Source organism: Nyctibius grandis, chromosome 7, assembly GCF_013368605.1.
Source record: "Nyctibius grandis isolate bNycGra1 chromosome 7, bNycGra1.pri, whole genome shotgun sequence".
NCBI lineage: Eukaryota > Metazoa > Chordata > Aves > Nyctibiiformes > Nyctibiidae > Nyctibius > Nyctibius grandis.
The window spans coordinates 11,077,512-11,090,744 of record NC_090664.1 but is presented as its reverse complement, the minus strand read 5'-3'; the positions used below and the strand labels follow the sequence as shown (position 1 = coordinate 11,090,744).

The following is a 13,233-nucleotide window of genomic DNA, read 5'->3' as shown; positions in this document are numbered from 1 at the left end:
CGGGGAAGGTCTGGGCAGCCTGGGGAGAAAGCTGTGAGGGGAAGCCACCGGACTGCGGTGGGAGCAGGGGTGACTTGGAGCGGCTCCAGGGTCTGCACTAGACACCCCGCCGGGGAGCCTGCCCCATGTCGCCGCACGCCGCCACCCGCACACTACGCTCCCCAGGATGCCTGTCGCGGCGCCCGGCACTGAGCGTGCGCGGCGGGCGAGGGGCCGCCCGCCCCCCGCCCCGTCACCACCCTCCGCCGCCGCCGGGAGCGCGGGGGGGGTGGTGCCGCCCCGCCCCGCCGCCGGCACGGCCCCTCGGCGGACAGCGCCCGCCTGCGAGGAGGTTGCGGCGCCGCCCGCCGCAGGCGGGGAGGCGGTGAGGAGGCGGTAGGGGCGGCGGGGCGGGCCAAGGGGGCGGTTGCTGCTGTTGGCGCCGTGGGCGGCAGGTGAGGCGGCGCGGGGCGGCCGTGGGGCGGGGGCGGCCCGGGCCGGGGGAGGCCCGGGCCGGGCACCCGCAGGGGGCGGTTCGCGGGGGCCGGCGGCTGCCGCCTCTTTTCTGAGGGGAAGGTGGGTGAAGCGGGAGCGGGGTGACCGGGGCGATGTCTCGTGGTCGGCGGCGGCTCCGCTGTGGGGAGGCGCGGGGCGGGGATGTGTGTGTGGACATAACCCACGGAACCCCCCCAGGGTTACACGGAGCGGAGCTGACACCCGGGACCGTGGAAGCCTTTCTTCTCCAACGCCGGGGAGCGAAAGCGGTACGGCCCGGTACCGGGGGCAGGCGACGCTGGCAGGGTTAGCTCTTGTAGGTAGCTGCCTGCACCACAGAAACACGGTTCAATTAAAACTCTAATAACCTCCCTAGAGGTCAAAGACGCTGCAGGTTTAAAGCCTGCCAGGGCAAGGAAAGATGTAAGTTTGTTCTCCTGACAATTTTCCTTGATGGCCGAGTGCCTTGGGAACCCCCCCCAGACACCTGTCTTCGGCTCTGAAAGCTTACCAGTCCTTGTGAATTTGGCCCCCGTGGATACGGATGCTGAATTTATCGCATCCTGCCCCTTTTAATTATTGTGTGCTGACTAAGCATGGTGGAAAAGTTTCTCCTGCGTGTGTTGGCTCTGGGTGCGTTGCACATGCATGTTCTGAAGTCAGGCTTACTGGTCTGCTTGTGCTTCCTTCCAACCCCTCTCAATTAACCCAATGTTTAAATGGGTTATTAAAGTAATGGCTGCTGCTTTGGAAAAAAAAGAAAGTGAAGAGGCACACTCCTCTCGGGTGATGAGAATAATGACTGTATGTGAACAACTGGTAAAGGCAAGGGAACATATTGGTGTTTTCACACCAGCACCAGAGTTGGATAACTATTGACAAATGCTGACTTTTAAACGGTGACTGATGATTCAGGAGAGTCTGTTGACTTTGGTAATAAAACAGTAACAGCTCCTTTTAACAGTGATCTCGAAACACTTGAACTGATAGATTGGCTCTTGTTAGCTCAAGCCTTGACTTAGCTGAGAACCAGAAGAGCTCTTATCCTCTGGGGTGACCTTCTCCCCCAAACAAATCCGATGTATGCTAAACACATCGACTGTAAGACAAGGTGTTTGTTCTGCAATGTCATTTTCAAAAACGTGGTAGATACCAAATGCATGAACTAGATAGAGGAAACCTGCTTTGCAGTCTGCTTTTCTGCAAGAGCGCATTTTGAACGGTTTATGATTGCAAGGTGGCAATTTTACTTGGAGTCTCACTTTTGTGTTTTAATTAGCTGTCATCAGAGCTGGAGTTCAGCCTCCAACACTTGCGAAGTGTGCCATGAACATGCAGTCGAGGTACCTGGTTAATGTTTTGGGACTAATTACCTAGAGCCCATTCTCTATTAAGCAATGTACAAAATGGATTGGCTGTATGGAAATCTTTTTCCAGTTAAATTTCCAGTCTCCTGAGCCGCATCTCACTGTGACCTTACTGAGGTTCGCTTCAATCATCTGAAAATTGGGTATTCTCATTCCCCTTATTCTCACCTCCTTCTCTTAAAAATTGCCTTAAAGTCTTCAGTAAGTGCTGTTGGTTTAAACAGTTCCCTATGACAGCAGCCCCCATTTAGTTACTGTACCCCAGAGTTTTTAACAGATTTATATCTGACCTGTGCTCCAACACAGCAAGGTCTTTAGGAGGTGTTTTAAAACATAGAGGCTTAAAGATCCTCCACTGATAAAACTGTCATTTTATTCAAATAAACAGAGCCATAGATGACTTCTCTCAGCAGAAGAACCTGCTTTCTATTTAAAATGGCTTTTCCAGCCAGAGGGTATCTAGGCTGCAACGGAGCGGATTTTTCCAGGAAGAGGTGGGAGGCAGGAAGAATCACAAAAAAGGTGGCGCAAAGGAGAGCGTTAAGCCACAGAGCTAGAACCAGTCAAAAGTTCTCAGCTGTGCAGGCAAAATTTTGCCTTTTCACACCGTGGGACAATAATTTATTCAGTTATTATCCAGGATGGTCACAGAATTCAGTTTTGTGGTTTGGAGCAAGGGGTAGAATGGGTCTGTGGGTCCATAAAGCTTGAGGAGGAGTGGGCTAAGGAAGGGCAAGTGGAGTTTCAAGGAAAATGGGTGACACTTCCCCTGTTTTGCTGGCCATCTTCCTGGGGAAGCCAGTGTCTGTTCCTAAGGGACTTTGCACAGTCAGCACAAAGCGCTGACTGAAGGTTAGCATTGGTTGGTGGCTCTGCTGTGCTGGATGAATGCATGACATGGGACCCTCTTCCTTCTTCTTCTAGATCTTCACTCCTTTCTTTCACCTTCTGTGGTAGGACGTGTTCCCTCCTCCTCCATCAGCACGCCACCTGCTACGACACCTCTCTGCCTTCTTACCTCTGCAACTGTCTCTCCCTCTCCTGGCAGCGAACTGGTAGGTGTGAGGTGCTGGAAGAAAGTAGGTTTCTTTCTTTGCCCTCCAAGGATGCAGACTGGGCCTGACGGTGCAGGCAGTGGAAAGGCGGCCGCTCACATTTGGTCACGCTAGACAACCCTCGGCTCTGCCTGCGCTTGGAGCAAGCTGTGAGCGGGGCATTGAGCTCAGCGTGGTGGAATTTAAACTGTGAGTTTTCAAAGCCAATTACTGGATGCAGTCTGTGTCTGACAAGCTTCAGTTTCATTAGCTGCCTCCCAGGAGTATTGAGCTACACAGCTCACCTTTGCAGAGATCAGATTCTCCTCTGTGATGTTATTAGGTGTTTTTAAAAATAGCTTCATCAGGCCACTTTAAAAGAGCTGGTCTGCTCCGATAACGGTGCCTGCTGGTGCTTTTCCAGATAAGGAACTTGTCACTTTTCCTCCTGTCATACATGCAGCTTCTGCCCTATTTAGAATACAGCTTAAAAAAAGACTACAAAGTAACTGCCAGTCTTGTGTAAAGATTTATGTGTTTGGTTTAGGAACAATTGAACACTCCTTATTCAACTGCTTTGGACAGTATTGGTTATGAAGAGTATAGGATCAAACTAAATGCAGACTTGAAGGTAATACGTCATATACCTGTGTCTTGAGGAAATCTTCATCATAAGATCTCTTATATAGCAAAATGACAACAGGCCAAAGATCTCTTCTATTTTTCTTTCAGTCCCAATTAGAAGTTCATTAGCTTTTAAAAGGATCTGAAGTACTACGTTGTGCGTGTATGTGTATAATCTATATGGTGGTGGGAAGCAACCAGATGAAATAGTACAAAAAGAATTTCAATCCCTTTTGAGGGTCTGAAAAGTAATTGTGTGCTTGTGCACACCAGGAGCATTGTGGGGAAACTGCAATGCATGACATACCTGGTAATTCATTCTATAATAGTGTATGCAGGAGCAATGTTCTAATTTACTCATTTCTTTGATGTTTTGCGAGCAGATGGCATTTTTTAAAAGGTCTATTAATTCTGTGGGAATTTGATAATGGCTAATTGCTGGAGGGATCAGATGAGAGTAGCAAAGTGAGGCTCTTGACTCCTCTGCTCTCAAAAGAGAGGCAGCCCTCTGCAGCCTCCTTTATGAGCTACTATCCTCTTAGAAATCCTTGCTCAAGAATATTCACCGGTGTCCTCAGCACAAATTGGGAACTTGTTGATCACTCGTGATTAATTGAACTGTGCTCCATGAACCATTCACTTACTATTACAGGAAAAATGCACCAGCAAGGTCATGGCTTATTGTAGGACCCAGTGCAATGTGAATTTTCATAGGAAAGCCCTTTACTCTTTCCCTCTTTCTCACTTGCTTCTCAGTTCCTTTCATAGAATCATAGAATCATAGAATCGTAGAATGGTTTGGGTTGGAAGGGACCTTAAAGATCACCTAGTTCCAACCCCCCTGTCACGGGCAGGGACACCTTCCACTAGACCAGGTTGCTCAAAGACTCATCCAACCTGGCCTTAAACACTGCCAAGGAGGGGGCATCCACAGCTTCTCTCAGGGCAACCTGTTCCAGTGTCTCACCACCCTCACAGTAAAGAATTTCTTCCAAATATCTAATCTAAATGTACCCTCTTTCAGTTCCTTTTTCTTTTCTTTTTTTCTTTCTCTTTCACAATGCCTTTGACTTGGGTCTATTTAGGTACTTTAAGCACTTGCCTAAGTGTTCACAGCATAGAACGTAAGTACCTATTTGCACTGTAACATCAAAAAGGGTCGCATTTCAAAATCACAACTTTTCCTTTGAACGAGAATTAAAAAAAGGTTCCTGGTTGCTATGGTGATGAGCACGATATAAATGCCTATAAATAAATAAACAGCTGATTCTTGGACTTTGACTTGCAGTATTTTTGCTTTTCTAATGAGATATAATTAAATATCAAAATGGGAGGAGGTGACATTTTACCAATTTTATTAAATCCATATTATTCTTAACATCTTCTGTTTTACAGTATTTCTGCTGAGAACAATTAAATAGTAAGTTGTTTATTTTTCTCTCTGTAGAAAGTTGATGTTTTTGAAAAATTATAGTCTAGTATTTATAGAAAAACTTTCAGATGCCAAAAGGCACTCCACTAAAAAGGTGGTGTCCGTTTTAAGTTTAATCAGAACATACATTTTGAGCTCAATGCCTGTTTTTCTTATCTGTAAGAGACTATTATGTGCTGTCACAACATTTAAGTTTCAGTCAAAAGTGTCAGTAAATGTAATTACGTTCCTCTGCAGTATTTGAAACCCCACTGGTGCACAACAGCAAAACTTGAAAATGTCACTGACTTTTTCTTTTATGTTAAAATGACAAAGGCAGAGTAAAAAATCAGATATTCCTTGTTGAAGTTTGAGGAGGAAGGGAGAATTGACTTTTTTGTAAGCCTTTTGTTCTCAGGTCCATGATGTAAAAGTAGCTTCCTCTCTGTGCTAAAGGTGATAATTGTAAAATGGATTGGATGGAGAAAATAAACTGCTGCTTCAGAAGTCATGAAGTAGCCATCAGCCATTGTTAAAAAAGCCCTTTTCATTAGTAATCTCTGGAGCCCAGTCCACTCACAGTTTCTAAAGCACCACTGCACCAGTTCTCCACCAGTGCACTGGAGTGTTCCCCCTCACAGATGTTTCTCACTCAGGACATGGATGCACTTTGTTTAAGAGCAGAGGAGGGTTTATAATGGAAGGAACTTTCCTTAGGGGAAGGAAAATAGTTATTTATGATATACAGAAATACTCCTTTCTTAAAGACTTAGTCTGCTTCCTTGGTGGAAACTGATTTTGCCACAGAGACCCAAAGAGAGATTTCTTCGGTCCTATGCAGTGGAGTGCAGCTTGTGTACTGGTAGGGAGTAGATCTGCTTTCTACCACAGTCCCAACTTTGTATTCAAAGAAGCTCTCAGATTTCCAAAAGCACTATCCCGTCCTGTTAAATGTTTGATAAAATTACACCACGTTATTCACTGTCTTTATTCCCTCTGTGCATCCAGTTTCATATCTACTTGCTTTACCAATTTAAAAAATATATGACTAAATGCCTTTCAGTTCAGAGCGTGTGTAATCAGGAGGACAAGGATTCATGGTATTTTTTCCAGTTACACACAGTTGCTTTTCACAGAGCAAAACGTGTACATCTGCACACAGCTATTGAAGGAATGGTGTCCCTGAAGGTCTCGCTTGAGCAGTGACAGCCAGCACAGTTTGATTTATGTTTCATAGGCCTGTCACTTTTGTCCCAGCTGAGCTGCTGTTGTGGCCAGGCTGATGATGCTCACCTGAAGAACAGTGACAGCTTCATTGTTTTCCTGGCAGTGAATTAACTGCCATGAACATGGTGCTTTGTGCCATGGGACTGCACTGACCTCCCAGAGCGTGGCACAGAGTCCTCACCCTGTGCCTGCCTCAGCACTGTGTTTTGCGTGGGCTTGAGGCCAGAATCAGGAGCAGGTTGTGCTCTCTACCTGCTGGAAGGTGGTTTGAGCTTCGCCTGTATCAAAGGCAGTTTCACCTGCCTTGAGGTTAGGCCTGGACAGTCAGTGCTTGACCTGCAGATCTCAGCAGCCTTCACAGGATTGCATGGCTGACAGCAGACAAGGGAATCTGAGGTCTCTCCCAAAATGGCCATTGCAAAGCCTGATGAGGTTTGTAGGCAGCCTGAACCCAAACAGAATCTGTGCTACCTACAAGAGCAACAGGGAGATGGGAAGAGTAGCTAACAGGGACTCTTGAAAGTGCTCCAAGTTCACAGCTGCTCTCAGGGCTAACCGCTTGGGTTTGGTGTACTTGGAGACCATGTTGATGCTGGAACAGGACCAGGCTCCAGAGTCACTGAGAGAGATTTCTCAATCGGAAAGCACCATTATAACTAGTACATGCTGCCTTTTAATGGAGTGGCATCTTTATTTAGAAGCCTTTTCTTAGGGTAGGAGAATGAAATACACATACTGATATTAATGACAGGACGAGCTGGTGAGGGCGAGCGGTGGAGCTATTGTGTGTGTCTTCTTTTTCAGCATGGGTAGAACAAAGGCTGAAATAGTGCATATACCAAATTCTCTTTTTTTCCCCCTTCTTCAGAAGTTCTGCTTTTCTGTGTTTTTTTTTTCCTTTCAAGTTTTTTTTAAATGGATGGATGTGATCCAGGACCATCTGGTGAAATTTGCTGTTGTCACATCTAGGTTTTCTGATGTATTGCCTGTCAAGTTGTATTGTATGTTCAGATGAGTTTCTTATATGATGTGCTGACAACTACTGACAGCCCTGAGATGGGAAGTTGGAAGCTTGGGGAAAAGAAGAGAGGGGCAGAGTTAGCTTTAAAAATGTAACCTTGATTGCTCTTGATTGGTGGGATTTCATTTCTGGTACCCGTGGTTGACTTTTTTAGTAAAGAAAGGTGAATGAGTGAACTCTAAACCAAGTGCATCTAAATACACCTAAGGTACTGTAATTAAACTTGGGAGGTTTGTAGTCCACTCCTAGTTTTGTCATTGATTTTTTTTTTCTCTTTGACACTGGGTTCCTCACTTAATCTTTCTTTGTCCTTAACTCTTCATCTGTAGATATTCTCACACTTACTTAAATTGTAGCCTTTCCTTCCTCCTTTGCTGCTCAATTCTTCCCCAGTCCCTCCGTAGAAAGAGGATCTCAAAACGCTTCTGTTTTTATTAGGATACTACCAGGTATCCTAATAATTGTAGCATCCCAGTATCCTAGTCCTAATACCCTAATAATTCTGTAGTAAAATGAACTAAGATTTTTGGCAAATTAGTATTAACCTTTGCAGACAGATCACATGTATGAAAGCAATAAGCAGCTCTGAAATAACTACAGAAATTCTTTTCTTGCTGGTTTAATACTCAAATAATTAATTAAAGCAGCAGTTTTTTGATGTAGAGGTCCACAGTGCAATTGCATTTCCTCACACATTGACAAAGATAATGCTGTACTGTGTAAACCAGAATCCAAACACACTAGAAACAGTTCAATTTTGTTCCTCATTTTTTCTGCCATAATTTGGAGCCCCGAGTAGGAATTTAGGCTGCTGACAAGATAAATTTCATGACTTGTTATCATTCTTCATTTTTTGATTGGCCAGATCAGTAAAGAAGTGATTTGTGTTTGAACTTTAAAGGTTCTTAGTTCATATAGTACTGGTAGAAAGCGTAGTACAGATACTTACGAATGGGCTGGAAGGAAGCCTGTTTGTACACAGCGATGGGACTGCACTGCAAAGGCACGTGCAGATGTGGTTCTGAATGCAGGCTCTACTCCCTCTCCCTCAAAGCCGTGGTGGTTATACTGGGCCGCCTCCTCATTAGATCCTGCCTAAATGTTGATGAAGTTGGAAGTCACCCTTGGAAAGGTAAAAAACTTTATCCCGTGGGGGTTTGATGCTGAACCTGACAGTCCCCAAGATCAGGAGACTCTTATTGCAGTTTGCTAAGGAAGAAGCTCAGAAGCGTTTACTTGCCTCTACTTATTCCTGTGTCTCCTCAATGCTACTTCCTGGCCTGGAGACTGCGAGTGCCCTTTTGTAGCTGTGGAGAGATGTCGTGTTAAGCTAAGCAGGCTGGTAAAGCCTGAATATAAGAAAAAGTAACCACTGTTTCGTGCTCTGACCTTCTGCAATTCCATACTTTTTGAGTGTCAGATAAGGAGATGTGGAAATGATCCAGCTCCTGTGCTGTTGTAGGGGAGGGATTGGGGTTTGCAAGGGTCAGAGTGAGGGTACAGCAGCTCTCCGTGGTGATGGTGGGCTGTGTTGCATGGAGCACTGTTCTCGTACTGATCAAGCATCAGCTCAGCTGTTGTCAGAAGAAGTGGACTTTGGAGGAAACCCTATAGGTGGAATATGGCCAAATTCTCTGCCTGTAACATGTTTGGTAGCACTGCAGGGAAGCGAGGCTGGTCTTCGGTCCTTAAATGCATTAAATTAACTCTGGGTGAGTTTTCTGGGAAAAGTGTAACAAAGTGGGTTGGAAACATGCTCAAGCACATGCAGTGGGCTTGATACCCCAGGCAGCACTCCCGCAGGCACGTAGCTGGGGAGCAGCCAGGTCATGGAGCTGTTCGTTAAGCGTATCGCAGTCCACAGATGCAGCCGAAATCACTTGTCCAGGCATAAAAGATGAAGTTGGTTAGGAAGGAGAGCAATCCCATTGGGAGAAACTTGTGAGAGGAGCTGGATGCAGTCTAGCGTGATGGTGGCTGTGTAGGGCATGTACTAGCCAGCACCCTTTCAGGGGTTACCTGAGTCCGTTGCAGCGAAAATTTCAGCTTTTGATCTGGAGTGGAGACTGATGAAGATCTTGACACATCTGTTCTGTTGTTTCAGGTAGAAGCAGCTGCTGAATGGATCTGCAACGTGACTGACATTGTGCGGTGCTTCATCTTTATTTCATGTGATGAGAAGGTGGGAGGGTGGAGATTACTTGAAGTGCCTGGCTAGAGACAGAACGTAATTTATCAGCGTTCATTTGTCTGGAGGGATACACAGCCCATATATAATGTAGAAATGTTTCAAAAATAGGGAGCAGTTGTCTTTTAAAATCAGTGAGCACTCAAGTCTGTTGGTTTAAAATTTTGTTTCTATAACAGATAAATGCACTGCTATAGATTTTGTATTTATAGTGTCTATACAGTATAAGTGATATGTCTAAAATGAACGAAGAAAGTGTATATAAATAGTACTGATAAAACTAAGCCCTTCATAAACTCAGAGCAATGTATATTTTCCATATATAGGCTGAAATACCTGGAACAGCACGTGGATTTATCCTAGTTAATTCTTCCGAGATCCCATTTAATATAGATGTTCTTTTCATATGTGATTTGCAAATGGATTTGTTTCTTTCTGTTGTAGTAAGTATCCATTTCCCCCACTTTTTTTCTTCTCCCTTTGAGTCTTTTTCCCTTTTTCTGATTCAAGCCAGGTGATGATATGCCATAGCTAAATTATCAGAGGAGTAAAAGGGGTATCGGTGTCTTCCACCTTGCTGTTGAGAAATCTATATTTTTGTTTTCTGCAGTGTCGTGAGAGCAAGAGAAACAAGCAGAGTGTTGCCGTCCTTTATCACAGGCAGAATGATAAATGTCCTGGAAAATTTAAAGATGTGTAAGAATGCAAATCCATGGCCTACAAGGATGTGTGGTTGAAAGTGCTGATCCAGCCAGGAGTTAAGCATGTACTTAAATCTAAGCACAAATGTTGCTTCCATTGGTTCTATCTACCTGGCACCGTGCTGTGTGGGGTAAGCAAAGCTCTTTTTATGAAAGGAGGATTGATTTGTTTTAGTGGCTTGAAGCAGGAAAGGGAAACAAGCCTTTTCCAGTCACCTGGAAGAGCGGTCTGTGAGTAGTGCAGGTGTTGCTCTTCTGTGTTACTGTCCTTGACTCTACGGTGTGAACTGATGTAGATGGAAACCCTGATGGTTTAGCGCTGGCTGCCTTACAGTGCATCTATACACTTCCCCTCCTCACTTTTCACACTCTGCCCATGTCTGCTAACCACGAGCAGAAGAACACCTTGTCTGTAGTAGATGGAACAGTAGTGTGGTGCCTCTGCCTAGAAGGGCTGAAGCATTAGAAGAGACTGAAGATGTTACAAGGGAGTGCATAACTTTTCCTCCCTTGCAAACAGAGAAATATGTAGAAATTTTCAGTAATTTACAGTTCAACCCCTTTCCCTCGTGCCCAGTGTAAAAGCCTTTGGACCAAAGCTCTGTACACTGGCTTGCTCTCCGCTGGCCTGAGAAAGAAACTTCTTGGAAAAGTGGCTAAAGGAGGATTGGGGTTTTTTCTGGCTGCTGATGGCAGCGTGCAGTAGGCAGAGTGGTCTAGATCTTTTCTTCTTCTGGTTCTTATTCCGAGTGTCATTTAGTGCAAGCACTCTTTTTGGCTCTGTTTCTTTCCTCCACTTTAGTTCATTTTCATGCCGTGTTTCTTGCTCCTTTGAATTTGATGGCATGTGTGCTTTCTGAGGAAGCAGTGTCTGCTCTGGGTGCTGTGTGCTCCTGGTGGTATGAAGCCATCCATCCCCTTCCTGCTGGATTTGAGCTTGCATTCAAAATGGGAGGGGAGGCATCATTTGTGTATACAGATGGAAATGTTTTTGTTGGGTTTTTGGTGCTGAATTAGGTGTCATCCCTCTTACATCCTTGAGACTCTAACAGAGAGATGGGAGCTGAGTTTTCCTGATGCACTGATTTTATAGCATCGTTTGTTTTCACTGAATTACCCTCAACTGGTCCCACAGCATTGCAGCTGGCACTGCAATTCTCACATCCATCTCCTGTGTTTTAAATGATTTTGTTTACTTCATACAGTGCAATGAGGTCTCAGGCTCATGATTGGAAATTCCTTGGTGCTTTACTGATGAACACAGATCAAAAAGATAATCTCCCAGTCTGGTCTTTTTTTCTTTGGAGCAGTCTTTGAAGGTTGCACATTCTTCTGCTGTACATCCTTTGTCCAAGTGTGTCTTCTTTTTGTTCTCTCTTCCCTTCCTACTTTTGTTTCTTTTCTTCCTTCCCTTTATTTCAGTCCTATGTCTTCTGTATTCTTTTGTTTTGCTTTGTTTATGTTTGAGAAGAGACACACCTGAGTTTAAGTATAGTTGGCTGTTTGGACTTAACTTGGAAGTTTTCCTTAGGAATGCTTTGCAAGCTAAGGGCTCAATAATTTGCCCCTCAGCCCTTAAAACTTTTTCCACTGACAGCTGAACCATCCTGCCTGCACCTTTCATTGCCGTTAGACTGTCTCCTGATCCAAAGCTTGCTTTGTCATACCTATGAGAGGCTGTGCTGCACAATTCTTACATCTGAAGCAACTGATGGTTCCCTATTCCATTGTAAAATATTTTGCCTTTTCCTTCAAAACACATGTGCAAGCGTCCTCCTCTCTCCTGGCCTTTGCCTCTGTCTTATAAAACTGAAACAGACATCTAGATAATTATTGACAGCTGGACTGCTCTGCACAGTTGCATCCAGGAGCCCCTTCTTCAGCTGCTACATGTTCTGAAGACCACATGGGTGTAAAAAGGGACCAAGGGGCATTTTGATATTAAACAAGGATTGCTTGGTTCTTGTGTGGAGATGGCATATATGGAGATTGGGATTAAAGATGAGAGGAATAAGAGTTTATTTGGTAACAGAAGGGTTTTTGTATTTGTGAAAAAGTGGGTTTTGTACCATCCAGTTTACTTGCTAAAGTTCAACTGAGAAAATGTAGTTTTCAATAAAAACAGTTTCATTTTTTGGTTGCAAAGATTCTTTGTATATGATGTTAATTTCCTTTCCATCTTTTTACTGGTTTACCTTAACAACTTGATTACAAATGTATTTTTGCTCTTGAGAGACAGTGGGTGTGATACAATCTCTGTTTTAATCCGTTATCATATAATAAGCAGGGAAAGATGTCTCTAAAGTCTGATCTGCCTGCTGCTTTGTTGCTAGAGGAGCAGAGAGGAGCTGAATTCTAGGATCTGGGTCCTTGATTGAAGTCCTTGTTGTGCACATTTGGCATAGGCTACTTCTAATTCAGAGAACCATCTCTTTCTTCAGCTTAGAGCTGTGTAGATGCTAGGACCATGCTTGCATGAAGCCGAGGAATTATGAGTTTCCTAACAGTGCTCTGGGTGCCTCTTGTATGAAGTGAGCTTGCACACAGATCTTTCTTGTTCATCTAGTTATGCTCTCTGATACAGTAATCAGTAGACCATATAGTTTTTGAAAGATTCCTTTATGAAATCTTGTGGCTAGAACTGAAAAATAAGCTTTGCTCTCCTTTCTCAGAGCTTCCCGTCTTCAAAACCAGCCTGTCTGGGGTGTTACTACTACATTCTTCTCAAAACCATGCTGTGAGTTTTTCTTTGCTTTTGGAGCTAAAATTTCACCTGTTATATTTTAGGGCCCACTTTTGCATCCCGTTCTCTGAACAACAAGAGTTCGGTTCCCTTCAGTGGTGTACTAGTGTGAATGTGTGTTGTTCTGAGAGTGGGACCCAACTAAGAGTTTAGAGCCTGATTTCTTCAGGCTCAGAAACCCATCTGTAGTTTTAAGCTGTATGTGAATTTTGGATCAGTGGTGACCAGTCTGTGTAAAATACCTTGGCAATTGCAAATGCCTTGAAGGAATTTGAAACCATCTGGCTCTGTCCCTTCTTTTGTCCCAGAAAAAGCCCTCCTTAGTTTGGCTGTAGGAGCTGCGCTCCCTCTTCTGAAGAGGAATGCCTTGTATCGTCAGTGACTTCCTGGATGCGATGGGGTTTTTCATTTGCTTCTGGCAGCAGTCAAATGTAGTTACAGGA

At 44.5% G+C, this 13,233-nt stretch overlaps 1 protein-coding gene across 14 annotated transcripts in view; it reads left to right on the top strand.

Annotated features, from left to right (window-relative positions):
* The first annotated feature begins 292 nt into the window (after positions 1-292).
* Positions 293-13,233, top strand: part of POMGNT2 (protein O-linked mannose N-acetylglucosaminyltransferase 2 (beta 1,4-)) — a 33,050-nt gene continuing 20,109 nt past the window's right edge. For 4 of the 14 annotated variants that reach the window (XM_068404833.1, XM_068404830.1, XM_068404824.1 and 1 more), the window contains exons 1-2: positions 293-434; positions 2,766-2,896. The gene's annotated coding sequence lies outside the window, so the exon portion shown is untranslated. Of the gene's footprint in view, positions 435-672; positions 744-877; positions 898-1,753; positions 1,818-2,765; positions 2,901-9,266; positions 9,305-9,672; positions 9,790-9,956; positions 10,043-10,075; positions 10,179-13,233 lie in introns of those variants that run through there. The other 10 variants (XM_068404840.1, XM_068404834.1, XM_068404841.1 and 7 more) reach the window with 7 other exon arrangements.